General features: G+C 47.1%; 1 pseudogene; it reads left to right on the forward strand.

The window, feature by feature from the left end:
- The first annotated feature begins 2,513 nt into the window (after positions 1–2,513).
- Positions 2,514–16,412, forward strand: part of LOC147710172 (uncharacterized) — a 30,172-nt pseudogene continuing 16,273 nt past the window's right edge.

A 16,412-nucleotide genomic window follows, 5' to 3' on the forward strand; every position in this document is an offset into this window, starting at 1 on the left:
GCATTTGGAGATAAGCGGTAGTACAAATACGCCTGATAAGGCCACCCGCGTTTAGGATACACCGCCGTACCTACAGTCCCAGGATGTGACAACAAGGCGACGCGTGCCTGCCTTTTGTTGAATTGAGCCCTGAAGCAGCGCGGTACTCAGCGGCTAGCCGGGACTGAAGCAGCGCCTGAAGGGGCCAACAGAGCAATCCACAGACTCTGCTGCGGGAGAGGGCACAACACCAGTACGCCGCTTCCCGCGAGAACTCTACCATGCCTGCAGGCCATCGGGGGAGGTAACATTTGGCCGGAGGGGCCGCACTGTTAATTCAGCAAAGCTTCCGCGGAGTACACCGCTCCCAGTGGGAGCCGCTCCGCCCTTATTAACCATAAAAAACAACCAATGGCGCCCGCGAACGCTGACTCAAGAAAATTACGGCAATTCTGCCTAAGTCGAGAAATACATACTCCTAGTACCAAAAGCACCTTCTTGCCCCAAGCATTTAACATAGCGCGATATAAGCGCAAAGCATTTAACATAGCGCGATATGAGCGCAAACATACTGGTAATATCATCAAAGATAATCCAACAGTCAACTAAGACATTAATCATAGCATAATGTTGTGAGCACTTAACTGTCTGCGTGAGCAGCAAAGAAAGAGGAGGAGAAACAGGGTACAGCAGCTCTTATTGGGCTATACAGGATGTGATGTATGGACAAGCATCATGGGAAATGTAGTTTTATTTGCATACAAAACGTTTTTCATTGGCTGCTGTGAGTAGCAAATAAAAGAAAGAGAAGCATAATCCGAAGCCTCCGGTCCTGTAATAGAATTCTATTACAGGACCGGAGGCTTCAGATTATGCTTCTCATTCTTTACTGCAAACATCACAGCAGCCAATGAAAATGCGTATTTTTCATTAAATAACAGTAAACAACTACATTTCCCATCATGACTTGTACATAGGCACGCCCCCATAGTCCATAAGAACCCCTTGCGTGAGGCCATCTTCCTCTTTCTTTGCTGCTCACAGAGAGATAAGTGCACTTTGTTCCCTCCATCTGCTGTTTAGCTTGTTTATATGCTTATGGTTTATTTAAGGATAATAAGTCTTATTAATGTATTGATACGGATATGTTTATCACTGTTGCTATTGTGACCTTTAAATCCGATTGAGGAACGGGTGCTATTGCGGGCGAGCGCTTGGTAAACGAGCCGCTTTCGCGCCACTTATTTACATTGAAATTGTGGCAATTGGTTTCCGCCGCTTACTTACATTGAAATTGTGGAAATTAGTTTCACGCTGATGAGCGTGTGGATGTAGCGATCACATCAAGAGCCTGGGTTCCCGGTTAAGTCCCTGATCTCCATACAGACGCGCGATACTCGCGCATGCGCTAAGGGCTTCCCTAATCGCCCGGTGACGCTGCTGGTGCCGGGTGGCTCTCGGCTGCAGCGCGCTCCCCAGGGCGCTGAATTTGGGCTTGTTTTGGGCTTGTTTTTGGGCGCGCTTGGGCGGCGCGTCTACGGCGCGAAATCCCCACAGACAAACACTTTCAAAAAACGGTACTCGCTCTGCCCTTCTGACCGCCTGTACCAGGCTGTATAATTCTGGCCAGGAAAAGAGTGGGCGCACGCTCTATGTATGGTGCTATTGGCCTGGATCTCTGATCTTACGATTACAGCTTTGCTGAGGGGGTCTTAGGCTAACTGATTTCTTGTGTGCTGGTGGGTTGACCCCCCCTTGACCCTCCTTGTGACTAAGTAAGGGACTCATTACCCTGTGATAAATACAATTGGATAGAGATTGTTTATATTTCACGCCTGAGGATGGCTGAATGGGAAGAATACCAAGAAGAGTATGCTGAGGAGGAGACTTATGACAGGCAGCAGGAGGCTGTCTTAGACGACAACTTGGTAAATGCCTTGGACGCCTCGGTCCAGTCCTCTGTGAACAGGGCCATGGAGACCACGGTCCCACAAACTGTACAGCAAGCCCTGGTGGCGGCCCTACGCCGTATCAGGAAGCAACTTGAGGGCCTCGCAAAAAGACACGGCTATGATAAAAAGCCTCAGAAGAAGAAGGCAGAGGCTTCGACATCTAGTCAGGGCTCCTCAGACCCTGCACAGTGGCCACATGCGCAAGCACTTTCTGCGTTGCCTGCCGGTGGGGCAGTCGACCACTCCTATTCGGAGGGTAAGGCCAAGGCTAAGCTTAGGGCCAACGCAGACACGGATACAGACATCAACACCACAAATACTGACACTGACACAGATACCTCGGAGGAGCCTCCTCCACCGAAGAAGGCGAGAACGGCGCAGCCACCTGCGACTATACCTACAAATACACCATTTACCTTTGATCCTTCTGATATTATGCACCCCAGATCCTCGGACTAGGTGCCTCCCACCGCAGTCTCGGCCTATCTTCACGAGAACCTTAGAAAGAGTTTCCCAAGAGAGGTGCGCAATCGCCTGAAATCAGAATGTCCACGTCCGGATCTCCCGGACAAGGTAGCAGAAATGCCTGAAATAGACGCTAGTCTCCTGACCTTTCTGCGAAAAATTTCTAAGGACCCTAAGCGCGGTCTAGACCGAGCATGGAGAGGATGTCAGGACAAGATGCTGGATGTGGTGGGCTCCTCGGCCAAGATTCTTGAAATGGCGTTAGCGGCCAAGGAATCGTCCACGCCGGTAGACCCGGACATATTGGCAGGATGGACCCACGGGCCATATGTCTTATTGGCAATGCCAACTGCGCCATATCATCCGAGAGACGCAAATCTCTCCTGATAAAAATGGACAGTAACCTGACCGAGTTAGCGGACGCGGAACCGGGGCCCCTAGCAGCAGGTCAGCTCTTCGGCGACATGTTTGTTAAGGACGTCTCTAAGTACGTCGGGACCTTCACAGCATTAGACAAGGCACAGTCAGGGATCAAGAGAGCACTCAGCCAGGGTGTTTTTAACAGGGCCGGACGAGGCGGGGGTCGCTCGTCAGGCCGAGGTGGTCCCCAAGGCTCCCACAGAGGTGACTTTGGTCACGTTAGAAGCGACTACGACTCCACCAGAGGCGGGACCTTCTACCCATCCCGCAGGAGGTTCAACAGGGGACGCTTCCAGTCCAACAACGACAGGGCGAATTTCAAGGCTCAATAAAACACAGGTGAGCGTTACAGACCTTTCTCTTCTTCCGTTGGGGGGTCGTACTCAGCACTGCCTTCGGCAGTGGCGGAACCTAACACAGGATGCCTGGGTGTTACAGACAGTGCAGGGTTTTCACTTAGAGTTTTATTCTCGTCCTGCTCAATCAAATATGCCTGCAGATCTCCTTTTTTCCCAACAAGATCGCAGTTTTATAGAGGCGGAGATCGTGGGTTTGCTGCAAAAGCGTGCAATAGCACCAGTCATCCAAGGGCCTCACGGCTTCTGCAGCAACATCTTTATAGTACAAAAGAAGGGAGGTGGAAACAGACTGGTTCTGAATCTCAAGGATTTCAATCAGTTTCTGACTTACAATCACTTCAAGATGGAAGGCATCCATCTTTTAACGGACTTGCTACAGGAAGGGGACTGGATGGTCAGTTTGGACCTCAAAGACGCTTACCTATCCGTTCCCATCTTCCCTCCGCGTCGCAGGTACCTACAGTTCAGGTGGAACGGCCAATGGTACGAATATTTGGCTCTGCCTTTCGGGCTCTCCTCAGCTCCTTGGTGTTTCACCAAGATAATGAAGCCGGTGGTGGCTCATCTACGGGAGAGGGGGATACGTCTCATAATTTACCTGGACGATATCCTGATAATGGCACAGAGTCAGCAGGTTCTTCTGCAACACCTCGCCCTTACGACAACGCTGCTTCAGAACTTAGGGTTTGTCATCAATCCAAAGAAATCAGTGATTGTTCCCACTCAAGTAATAGATTTCCTGGGTTTCACGATAGACTCAACGTCAGCCCAGCTATGCCTTCCGAAGGCGAAACTGAAAGATCTCAAGAAGGAGATCCGGAAGTTGCTGAGCAATCAGACAGTAACCCTCAGAGCAATAGCCAGAGTAGTAGGGATATTGGCCTCATCGGTCCAAGCGATATTCCCGGGCCCTCTTCATTACAGGGCCCTGCAAAGGTTAAATATCAGACACCTTCAGAGGGGACTGTCCTATTCGGACGTCATCCCTCTATCAGAGGAAGTACGAACCGAGTTGCAATGGTGGCTAGGCCATATAGACCTAACAACAAAAGAACCCGGAGTCTATAACGGAGCTTCAAGTACTTCGAGCTGCTGCAAAACTCCTACATAAGTGAGTTAGGCGCTAATAGAGCTACAAAAGTCTCTATATCAAAATGTGTGCCAGGACAAACCTGTCGAAGGACCTACTGAGATTGTTGGTAAGACCCGTACAGAGATGTGTTGGATTCCCATCAAATAGGTATGTAGATCAAGAGTTCTCATTTGGTCATCCAAAAATGGGGTGGTATGTCTCTTGATCAATGAGACCCATCCATCGCCCTTACTCAATTGGGTCGCACCATCAATCGCTAAGATACCCATGAACAAATGATAAAGATGGGATCGAGTGCAGTGCAAAAATCAAAAGATGTGCGAGTTAAAAACAAGGGGTAAATGGATCAATAGGCGAAAAACTCTAATGTAATTTGTCCTTTCCCTCAAACAAACAAGAATAATGCAGAGGAAGCAGTCTAAACATATAACTGCATTTACAAGGCCAACATGTTTCAGCCGGTAGGGACAAGATCCCATGGCTTTCTTCAGGGCCAGAGTTCTAAGCATTAGCTACTGCATACATAAAGTGAACGTAACGACAATCTGTAAAGGATATACATAAATAGTCCAAAATCATGTTCCTCTGTACCAAACGGTGTCTCTTACATCTGAATAGTACAGGGAGTGTACCTCACCTTTCCTGGAACCCAGCTCAGGAAAAAGGAGGCCCCGCTCTGTCCGGCGTTGTCTCATCGCAGGACCCGAGCTTTGTGGAAGGCCGTATAGACGCCTGGAACGGCAGAGCGATATTCGGCTCCCAACCAGAAGTCATAATCGAGTCAGACGCCAGCCGGTGGGGCTGGGGGGCGTGCTGCGGAGACATCTCCACGGGTGGCAGATGGTCTCCACAGGAATTTTTCTTGCATATAAATTGCCTAGAACTACTCGCAGGGTCATTCGCCGTGCGGACGTTATCCCCGAGGCAGACCTCTTGTTGTATCCTCCTTTGCATGGACAATGTGTCAGCGGTGAGGTACATCAACAAGTTGGGCGGCACAAGGTCGTCGCTTCTTGTACAGATAGCCAAGGATTTTTGGCATTATTGCCTGACGAATCAAATATCGGTGATGGCGGAATATCTTCCGGGCCAGTCCAATCAGGTGGCGGATTGGAACTCGAGGTATCTCAGGGACTACAGCGACTGGAAGTTGCTGCCAGAGGTCTTTCAGTGGTTACAGAAGATTTGGGGTCCGTTCCAGACGGACCTTTTTGCCTCCAGACTAACATACCAACTCCCGCAGTTCTTCAGTTGGAGGCCGGATCCGCTAGTGAAAGCGACCGATGCCTTTCTTCAGGATTGGTCAGAGGCAATCCAATACGCCTTTCCCCCCTTCATGCGGATTCCCAGAGTAATGTCGCAGGTGATCAGACAACGGGCGGAGATGGTCATGGTGACGCCATGGTGGACGTCCCAGTCGTGGTTCCCCAAGTTATTACAGTGGAGTTGCGATCTCCCCAGACTCCTTCCGGAGTCGGAATTGCTATTGCTGGGCCCTCATCAGGAGCCACATCCACTGATAGTGGAAGGCAGGCTTCAGCTGATGGCTTGGAGGCTTTCAGGGAAAAGTGGCACTTGCCAGGTGTTTCGAGCAAAACTTCCGAATTTATCAGGCAGGCTTGGGCACCATCCACAAGAAAACGGTATTCCTCGGCCTGCAAAAACTGGGTGGATTGGTGCGTGGAACGACATTTGGATCCTGTGGGGGCAGAATTACCCCACGTGTTAAACTTTTTATTGGACAAAGCAGCGGAAGGATTAGCTTATAGATCGGTGAACAATTTCCGGTCCGCCATTTCAGCGGGCCATGCCCAAATAGACGGGAAACCGGTAGGCATGCACCCAGTGGTGTGCAAGTTGCTTAAGGGTATTCGGGTGGCCAATCCACCGAAACCCAAGTATACAGGTTTGTGGGATGTTTCATTAGTTCTCGCACTGTTTAACAGATGGCCTGTCAACACGCTATTAACTAGGAAACAATTATCAGCCAAATTGGCCATGCTACTTTGCCTTTCAGCATGCAGACGTTCGTCGGACGTACGAGCTCTCGACGTTACAGGTAGAGTATTTATTCCGGAAGGAGTTTCCTTTACCATTACAGGACGCGCCAAAACAATGTCACGTCATATTACTTATAATGCATTTCATGATAATGAGAATTTATGTGTGGTACAATGTTTGAAGACTTATGAAGAATGCACAAAGGCCATTAGGCCTCAAGGCTGTTCACAATTGTTGATTGCTTTGCAAAAACCTTTTAAAGCTGTGGCGGCTGCCACCATAGCCAGATGGCTTCGTTATATTATGAAAGAAGCTGGCATTGACATCACCATATTCGGTGCTCATTCTGTAAGAGGCTCTATGGCGTCGAAATCATTTATGTTGGGTTCCAGCATTCAGGACATTATGCGTAGCGCAGCTTGGTCCTCAGAGTCCACATTTTAAAACGTACTATTATAAGACGGTGGGGGATATTACCTCTGTTGTTTTCAATAAGCGTTGAACTAGCATAATCTGAAGCCTCCGGTCCTGTAATAGAATCAAAAATTAGCTAGCATTCGCGCCAAGAATTTTCAATTCTATTAAGGACATGGAGGCGAGGATTATCCCTTGGTTATGTGTAACAGCTTACCCACCCAGTTGTTTTCGGTGGTTGGGGTTTCATCTCCGTTGGTTCATGTTCAGACAAGAAATCTGATTAAAAGCAGAAGACTGCCAGGATATTCAACCTGAGGAGGACGTTCTTTCTTCCATGTTGGAGGAGTTATGATATTATTCAAGTTATTTTGGACTTGTTCGCTACAAAGAAAGAGGAAGATGGCCGCATGCAAGGGGTTCTTATGGACTATGGGGGCGTGCCTATGTACAAGTCATGATGGGAAATGTAGTTGTTTACTGTTATTTAATGAAAAATATGCATTTTCATTGGCTGCTGTGATGTTTGCAGTAAAGAATGAGAAGCATAATCCTCGCCTCCATGTCCTTAATAGAATTGAAAATTCGTAGCGCGAATGCTAGCTACTTTTTAATCGACAGTGTTTGCTTCGGGCACTCCTCAGCTGATCTGACGCGCAATCAAGGATAGCGTCTCTGCTCTGGCGCCTGCTCTAATTGGTGCCGTTTACTTGATTCCTGGCTATCTCCATGTTCTTAAAGGTGCCCTAGTTCCTATTCAGTGAGGTCCCGGCCAGCTTATTTCGCACCACAGCACAGGTGAAAGTGAGGACATCCGACTTTCGTCTTTGTGGATGATGGCGAGGTTACTCCACTTTTATTAAGTTTTTTTTATGGACAGTGTTCAGCTCAGGTGTCTGCGCTGATGCATTTCCCTCACCATTTCTCACCTTCTCTTCGTTTTTACGAGATCAGTCCTGCTTTTGTGCTTGCTCTCACGGTGCTCTCCTTGCCCACTGATTATAAGTGCCTCTATTTACTGTCATGAGGCGTTAACAACCTGCAATTTCACATTCTGTTACATACGTTGGAGGAGCACCTAAGTTTACGCTGGCAGGCACAGCTTGCCTGTATTTTCCAAAAATTCAGGTTTTCATCATTCAGTTTTTGTCAAGATAAATAATAATAGCAATTATAAAATGAGGCACTCTTTGGCTTATCTACAGACTGTTTCTCCTACGCTGATGGGTACAGCAGTCCACGCCTACAGTTTTAACCTTTGTTATTCAAATATATTTTACAGACTTAGCCTTTGCCAACCTCTATTACTGTAAATATATATGCCTCACCTTTATTGTGTATGCATTTGGGATGCAGTCAAAATAAGAAGTTGAAAGTCGAGTTCCATTCTGTCGTATACTGTTTTTCGTCATTTGTTCCAGTGCACAGTAACTTCTCAAACATGTCAGTTGCTAATATGAGTCAACCCCCTCCATTTTTGAACGATGAGGGGGAACCAGAAATTCCCTGGGACAGATGGGTTAAGATGTTGCATTCTTATTTAATTGCAATTGGTGGGGAGAAGTTTTCTTCAGTAAGAAAACAACATATCCTCCTGCACAATTTGGGTACTCAGGCGAGAAAAATTTATGAGGACCTAGCAGATGGTGGAGAAGAAGGGGGCGAAGGGGACGATGATGTGTTCACCACAACGTTAAGGAAATTGGGTTTCCATTTCAAAGACAAGATCAATGTGGTATTAGAAAGACATAAGTTTGTCAAAGGGTACAAGGCAAAAATTAGAAAATTACCTCCTACATTGCTGCTTTGAGGGGTCTTTCAGCAACCTGTGATTTTGGTGCACTTACAGACTCGCTTATAAGGGATCAATTAGTTCGATGCACCAATGACCACAAGGTGCAAGAAAGACTTCTAACCCAAAATCCTGACTTGGAAGAAGCGGTAAGTATTGCTAAAAGTATAGAGCATACTGCTTACTGTGTTAAAGAGATGAAAACTAGTAAAGATTTTTCTCATGATGAAAAACAAGTAAATGACATCAAAGGAGATGAGGATGTTATAAAAGTTTTAGAGGCTCACGTTTTAAACAAACCGAAAGAAAAGAAAGACATTTTCAAGTGTTATCATTCTGGTAATAGTAATCATCTAGCCAATGTCCCCAAGTGCCCTGCAAGAGGTGTAAGCTGTAGGATGTGCAACAAAATGGTTCACTTTTCTAAAATGTGCCATGCCAAAGAGTGAAGTACATGTTGTGCATGATGAACACGCTTCTGTGTCTAGAGAAAATAAGTTTATATTTCAAGTGAGTGACCAAGATTTGGAAGAAAATATTAATTACCCTGTATGGGAGATACATTTAGATGGAAAGAAAATTAATGCATATGCAGACTCATGTTCTCCATACACCCTAGTAGATGGGGACATTTTTAACACCTTGTTCCATGAAAACAAATACAAGCTGGAGAATCCTAATATACACCCAGGTGATATAATAAGGAACCCATTCTGTTAAAAGGAATGGTGAAAATGTGCATCACGTTTATGGCTAGGCATACATGGCAAAGTTTATATCACAGAGAAGGGGAGCAACCTACTGGGGTGGAAACACCAAAAGGATTTGGGCATCACCCTAGACCCCAATAACAAAGAACAAGTTTTATTGGTAGACAGGTCTATGACTGGTGGTGGAATTTGTGAGGAATTTTCTGAAGTTTTTTCTGACCAGGTAGGAGAATAAAAAAATTATGAGCACAGGATGACATTGAAAAAAGATGCCATTCCTGTAGCACAAAAAACCAGATCCGTTCCATTGCTCTTACGTGAACCTTTGAAAAGAGAACTTGAGAAATTAAAGAAACAGGGAATTATCCAAGCTGTAGAAAACTCTGAATGGTTGGTCCCCATTCTGATCACATCTAAAAAAAACTGCGAAGACATCGCATGTGTGTGGATCTGAGAAGTTTGAATGCCAATATATGGGTTGACAGGTACCCACTCTCCAAGATCAACGAAATGTTTATCAGTGATAAATGGAGCTAAGTTATTTTCTGTTTTAGATCTCACATCGGCATACACGCAGAATCTCAATCACTAACCTTGTTTACCACACCATTTGGCACATACAAATTTCTGAGGATGCAGTTTGGTTTGGCATCCGCTGCATCGGCCTTCCAAAGAATAATGCAGCACATTCTGGCGGATGTAGATAAATCTTTATGCTTTCAGGATGATATGCTTATCTATGGGTCCAGTGAATCGGAACATGATTCCAATTTGAGAAGGGTGTGTAGCAAACTCAAAGAAGCAGGCCTCACCATTAAAAAATGTAAATGTAAAATTGGAATGGCTTCAGTAGATTTCCTTGGACATACACACTCTCCAGTGAAGGAATTAAACCTAAAGTGGACCTGGTAGAGTCAGTTGTAAAAGCTCCCGTGCCTGAGAACAAAGAGGAAATTAAATCATTCCTAAGTCTAGCTGAATACATGTCTAAATTCTTTAAAAACGTTTCTGAACTGGTACAGCCCATAAGCGATCTGTTGAAGAAAGACATTAAATATGTCTGGTTACCTGTTCATGACCAAGCATTCTTAAAGCTCAAAAGAGCAATAGCCTCAGCACCCTGCATAGGAAATTTTGATTGTACCAAAGACACTGTCCTAACTACTGATGCCAGTAATAGAGGTATTGGTGCCACCCTCTCCCAGATTCAAAATGGCAAGGAGAAGATCATAGCCTTTGCCTCTAGAACCCTCAAAGAGGCAGAAATTAACTACTCAATCATAGAGAAAGAAGCCTTGTCTTGTTTCTGGGCTACTAATCACTTCAAATACTTTTTGTGGGGCCTACTGTTCAAATTAAAAACAGACCATAAACCTTTAGTTTCCCTATTTTCATCAAAAGACATAGAAAAGAGCACACCAAGGATTGGTAAATGGCGTGTATCTTTGCAAAGTTACAATTACACAATAGAGTATATGCCAGGCATCAAGAACCAGGTTGCTGATTTTCTTTCTCGATTTCCTATGAACATGCCAATTGAACAAAAAATAGAAGAGTTCGAAGTACTTCAAGTTTCCATTCCTGCTATCCTAGAGGATGAATGGAAGAAGTCATATAAGGAAGATACCACGCTCAAAGCTGTGGCTGAAATTATCAAGAAGGGCTGGCCCTGGCCTGCCTTTCTGCACTGGGGGTGCCATTGCTTGTCGCCGGCTGGATCCCGTCGAGCCCCGCTGGCGGCCGGATTGGGGTCGGAGACTACCGCGGCTTCGCCGGGCCGAAAAGATGGCGGCCGGCGCCCTGTATCTCAGCCTCGTCGGGGACGGCGACACTGGCCTGCCGCGCGGCACGTTTGCTGAATACTGTAAAGGTGAGCCTACAATTGGCGACGTCTTCGCCGCCTTGTGTTCCTGGCGTGCTTCCATGACTGTGTCTGTCGCTGGGCTGGATGATGGTCTTTGTGCCGGTCTCGTTGAGCCGCCCCCTGCGTGTGCGGCTCCACCGCTACAGTGTGCTGCATGGACTTTCCTGGAGACTGAGGACACTAAGGCCGCCGCTTGTTTGGATGTACAGATGCCTGCTGCCTTGTGTCGTCAGGAGTTCTTCCCTGGGGTGGAAGTAATGGAGAGCCTCCAGCCGAGATCAATCCGGATCTGTCTCGCCGGGTCTCCCGGTGTTTTTTTGCCTCGACCTGCTAAGCGGAGATCCAGCAATTGTTTCACCGGGGTGACTTTTCCCCTTGGTCAGCGGAACTGTGTTTGAGTTGCCTGCTGCTGTTGCCATCCTTTCTTGCTCATCCGGTCCGAAGCCGTTATGACTTGTGCAGTAGATTGACGATTGGAATTCCTGCTTTTCGCCTCTGGCCCGTCATGTTCTGGTTCTTTGTACACTCTGTGCCTACGGCACTGGACAGAAGAGGACAGGGTTGAGATAAACCTGCATCGGCGGACTACTACTTCGTGACATGGACGGATGGCCGGCTTGCGGCTGTACAAGTATGATCGATTCCTCTTCATGTTCCTGGTGCCTGATTTTTGAAATGACTTCATCTTCTTGTGGGCTCTAAATGTGCTCGGGTGGGGGGGTGGGAGCAGATAGTTTTGATTATGTGTCTCCTCTCCCACCAGTTTTTTCTTTTCTTTCCCCTTCCTCTATTTTTGTCTATATGGTTCTTTCTTTACTTTTTGACTCTTCTGCATTTCGGGTTTCCGGTTAGGGCGACAGGCACGCTGCTGGGGGGGGTAGGCCGTAGCTTTCTGCAGGGGTGCAGGGTGGGGTGGGTGGGGTAGGGTCTGTATTTGTGTTTTTATTTATTCTTTGGTTCTATGGCTCTTATGTATCTCTTTTCCTGGACGCTGCGTCTGCATGTAGGCCTCCTGGGGTGTTTTTGCCGGCGTAGGCCTTATGGTCTCCCTGCCATCGGTGTTAACTGCGTATCTATTAATCCTGTTTCCCTTGGTTCCATAGGCTGGGCTATTTTTGTGTGCTTGACCTGCCATGGGCCGCATGCTGAGGTGCCGCGTTCTCTCTTCCCTGTTTTTTCCTCCTTTTTCCTTGATGTCCTTCCTATCTTCCCCTTCCTCCCCCCTTTATTTGGGTTGATATAGCGGATAGCTCTTTTTGTATTGCAATCCCGATTTCCTTATTATGTGCTGGTGCATATTTTTGTAGTAACGGGTGGGCGTTGGGCAGCGGTCGGCATTGCTTGATGGTGCGGGACTTATGTTTTGCCTTTGCTAAATTGTAGCTGTTCTCTCTGAATCTCACTGTGTTTTGTATTATTGCTTGCCAACGGCCCGCCACGGACTTTTGGAACCTAATAACTGCAATATTCCTGCTATACACCCTATTATATTATAAAATTAACCTTCTTTTATCCTACTCATGGAGGTTTCCTTGTGACTTTCTGCCTCAACTGTTTGCTTCTGTTATTCGGAGACCTGCTGGAGCTTCTTTCCTGGCCTGTGTGCTCGTACTGTGTGGTGGCCGGCCCGATGGGTTGTAGGCCCGTATTTGTAAGCATTATCTGCACAATAAAGGTTTTAAAAAAAAAAAAAAAAAGAAGGGCTGGTCTAGCAAATGCGGGAATCTTTCGAATGAGTTGCAGCCATATTGGAATGTAAGAGAAGAATTGTCCATTGTGGGTCCCAATATTTACAAGTCTGACAAAATAGAACCTCCAGGGAACCTCAGAAAACGCATTTGTGATTTGGCTCATGAGGGCCATTTGGGGAGGAGCCTAACTAAAAGTAAATTGCGGTCAGGTTATTGGTTTCCAGACATGGACACCTATATTGAAGAGCTGGTTAACGGTTGTCATGCATGTGGAATCAGTGACAAGAATAAATGCACAAGAAGAACACCCCTAGAACCAGTACAAATCCCCATTAAAGCCTGGGAAAAATTAGGCTTAGATATCATAGGGCCTTTACAAGTAATGGGTTTGCAAGAAAGATTCATTCTGGTGTTAGACAACTATTTTTCCAAATGGATTACCCTAAAGTTTGTCAACAAGGTCGATACCAAGGCCATTAAAATCTTTCTGTCAGACACTTTTGCCAATGAAGGTATACCCCACACTCATCACTGATAACGTGGTTCAGTTTGTTTCGGAGGAGATGAAGGTGTTCTTGGACAGCCTGGCCATAAAACACATTTCTACCCCTTGGTATTGTCCCCGTGCCAATGAGTTGGTAGAACGCTGTAACATAATGATAAAAGATGCACTACAACTAGCTATAGCTGCTCGCAAACCCACAGTCCAATCCATCAAGGACATGGTTTGGTCGCACGCAATAACCCCAAACAGTGTAACAGGATATTCCCCTTTTTGTTTCTAAAGAGGGCGCAAACCAGGGTCCAAACTCACACCTAATTGTTTTTTTGAGGACAATTCCTTTGTATGTGATAAGCAAATTACTCAAGAGAGGATTCTGCGCCATCAAAAAATTATCAACAGGAGTATGATCTTAGATGCGGAACCAAGCCATGCGGGTGGAAAGTTGGCCAACAAGCCCTAGACCTTTCACCAGCACCAATAGGCACAACAAATGTTATGGTCCTGAAAAGATAAGTGATGTCATTAGAAATGTAGTCACCATGGCAGATGGTAAGAAGTGGAGCATGGACAGACTGGTTCCATATTCAGCACAAACCAATAGGAACAAGCCAAGCAACGTCTCAAGTGGAAGATCTGACAGTGTGGACACTAAACGGTGTAACAGAACTGTAAAGTCTCCAGAATGGCAGAAAGACTATGTTATGAAATCATTTCCTGTATTCACTTACCATGTTGGTTTTCTATGGAAAGGAAGATGTGTTATAATCCTGATATGTTACCCCCCTCCCCCTTATCGCTCTCCCTTTTGGTATGTCCCCCCCCCCTTTTCCCACCCCTTGGTTCCTCCCAAGTATGCACCTAGAGGGCACAATAGAATGTTGGGAGATGCCTCATGAGGAGCGGAGGTTCGAGCTGGGAACTGATGATACATAAACTTTCATCTTACCTTTCTGAGGGGACTTCATTATATTATAACAGAGCTACAAACCGTTCTGTCAGGTGAACGAAATCACCGCAAGTGTAATTGTAAAATAATGTTTTTCATTCAACATTAAGTACTAGGAGGGCCTATAAATGATCCCTCAATATGTGTGAAAGTTCTGACTCAAAAAACACACAAATCTTTCAAGAAAATGATATCTAAAACCACTGACACAACACAACCATTAACTTGTTTTTAATATATTGTTTTTCATCCCCTTGAGGAGATTTGGTTCACCCGACAGAACTGTTTGTAGCTCTTAACTGTATACCCAGGTTCTGAGGGACCCAGGGTTACCCCATTACATTTAATGGTGGGCCTTACAGAGCACTGGAAATTGTAGGAGCAGATGCAGGAGCTGCGTCTCTTATTCCTACAGTCGTTTACGGCTCTCAGCCAACCGCGCCTCTGTGCGAGGTCTCTCTGCCTCAAGGCGGTGGCAGGCAGGTGGCCACCTAGTGTGATTGATGCTGTTCAGGCCTGTCCTTTATTCCGATGCAGCGTCGGAGATCGAGAGACAGCCTTTGGACGCCTGTTGCACCCGCCTCAGTTTACGGCCTCTGCCTGCCTGCTGCAACCTGGGGGCGATAAGTGATCTTATAGTGTTAGTTCCTGCTTTCTTTGCCTCTATGAAGTATGTGATCCAAATAATGCCACCAGAACAGATAACGGCTTCAAACCTAGTTCTACTTTTTGCGGCATAAAGGGTCGACTGCCTTATGCAAAATGCTTTTCGAAGGCAATTTATGAACATGCGATCTGGACTTTGGATAAATGAACTGGTCCCCAATAGGGTCCCGTATATAATATGTTAGTGCCACCGGCCTGTGCTGCTCCATCAGGCTGCAGCAGGCGTCTGTCTTGCCACATAGAGAGAGCAGGTTTCTAAAGTCACCTGCATTTCTGGTCGAACGTGGATAAAATTAGGCTCTCACTCTAAGATCACCCATATAATCAGTCAGTGAGTCCTTTTTAGGTTTCGTTGGGGGGCGGAGCCGTTAGGCTCCTCCTCCAGAGAAATCTATTGAGTACAGTAAGGCACTATGGAACACGCCCCCCGTCCCATTGGCTAGCTCCATAAATGGAGCCTAGCCATTGGACGAGGGGCCTGTCCATCAATGCCGGACCAGACACGGGGGCGTTCCCGAGATTCTTTGGCTTTTGCCGACGTCACGCGACGCCGGGAACGCCCCCGAGTCTGGTCCGGCCGGGCCGTGCTTGCTGCTGTCCTGCTTTGTGTCCCTCCTCCCGCCGTCCCCACGTTTCCCGCCTCCCTCCCGCCGTCTGTTCCTCTCGTGTCCTTTCCCGCCCCCCTCCCGCCCCCCTCCCGCCCCCTGTGTCCTCTCCCGCCCCCTCCCGCCGTCCGTTCCTCTCGTGTCCTTTCCCGCCCCCCTCCCGCCCCCTGTGTCCTCTCCCGCCCCCTCCCGCCCCCTCCCGCTGTCCGTTCCTCTCCCGCCCCCCCCTGTCACGGCTCTGCACAGCCACAGCTGGGTCTGCCTGCCAGCCTGGTCCCACCGCTCACACCGGGAAGGAAGGGACAGAAAAGGGATCAATCCATCTCTGCACCTTTCACCTGACTGCAGCTCCGGTCTGCAGAGAAGATGCTGCCCAGGAAGGCGGCCTTGTGCTTCCTCTTGCAGCTCCTGCTGCAGTTAACGCCAGTCTTCGAGGCGCTCCCGACGTACCAAGGTAAGAGAGAGGGGTGTGTTTCACGCCCGTGGCTGCTTTAAGGCAGGCTGTGGGTTCCATCTGTGAGAATGTAAATGTATGCATTTAACGCACTTTGTTCGGTTTTATGCTTATAGCCCCGTAGACTGAGCCGAAGGACGAGGGGGAGGCATTCACGATAATTCAGAGAAACAAGTCGACCCTCCGTAATAAGCGCTGCAAAAATAAATAAATAAAATGTGATGTTATGTATTACGAGCCCAACTAAAGACGTTGTTTATTTATTTATTTACTTATTTATTTAATTCGATATTCTATAGCGAGAACTATACCCGAAGGTGTCAGAGCGCTTTACAAAAGAACCAGTTGCGATACATAAGGATTTAGGATTACAGGGACCCTGTACCAATGACATCGTTTATTAATTGCCGCTTGTATGTTCTAAATTACGCAGAGAGGCCAGCTGCACGCCCGCCTCTGCTGGAATAAGTGCGTGTGTCCTGGTGCTCGGTGCGCC

Source organism: Lissotriton vulgaris, chromosome 5, assembly GCF_964263255.1.
Source record: "Lissotriton vulgaris chromosome 5, aLisVul1.2, whole genome shotgun sequence".
Lineage (NCBI taxonomy): Eukaryota > Metazoa > Chordata > Amphibia > Caudata > Salamandridae > Lissotriton > Lissotriton vulgaris.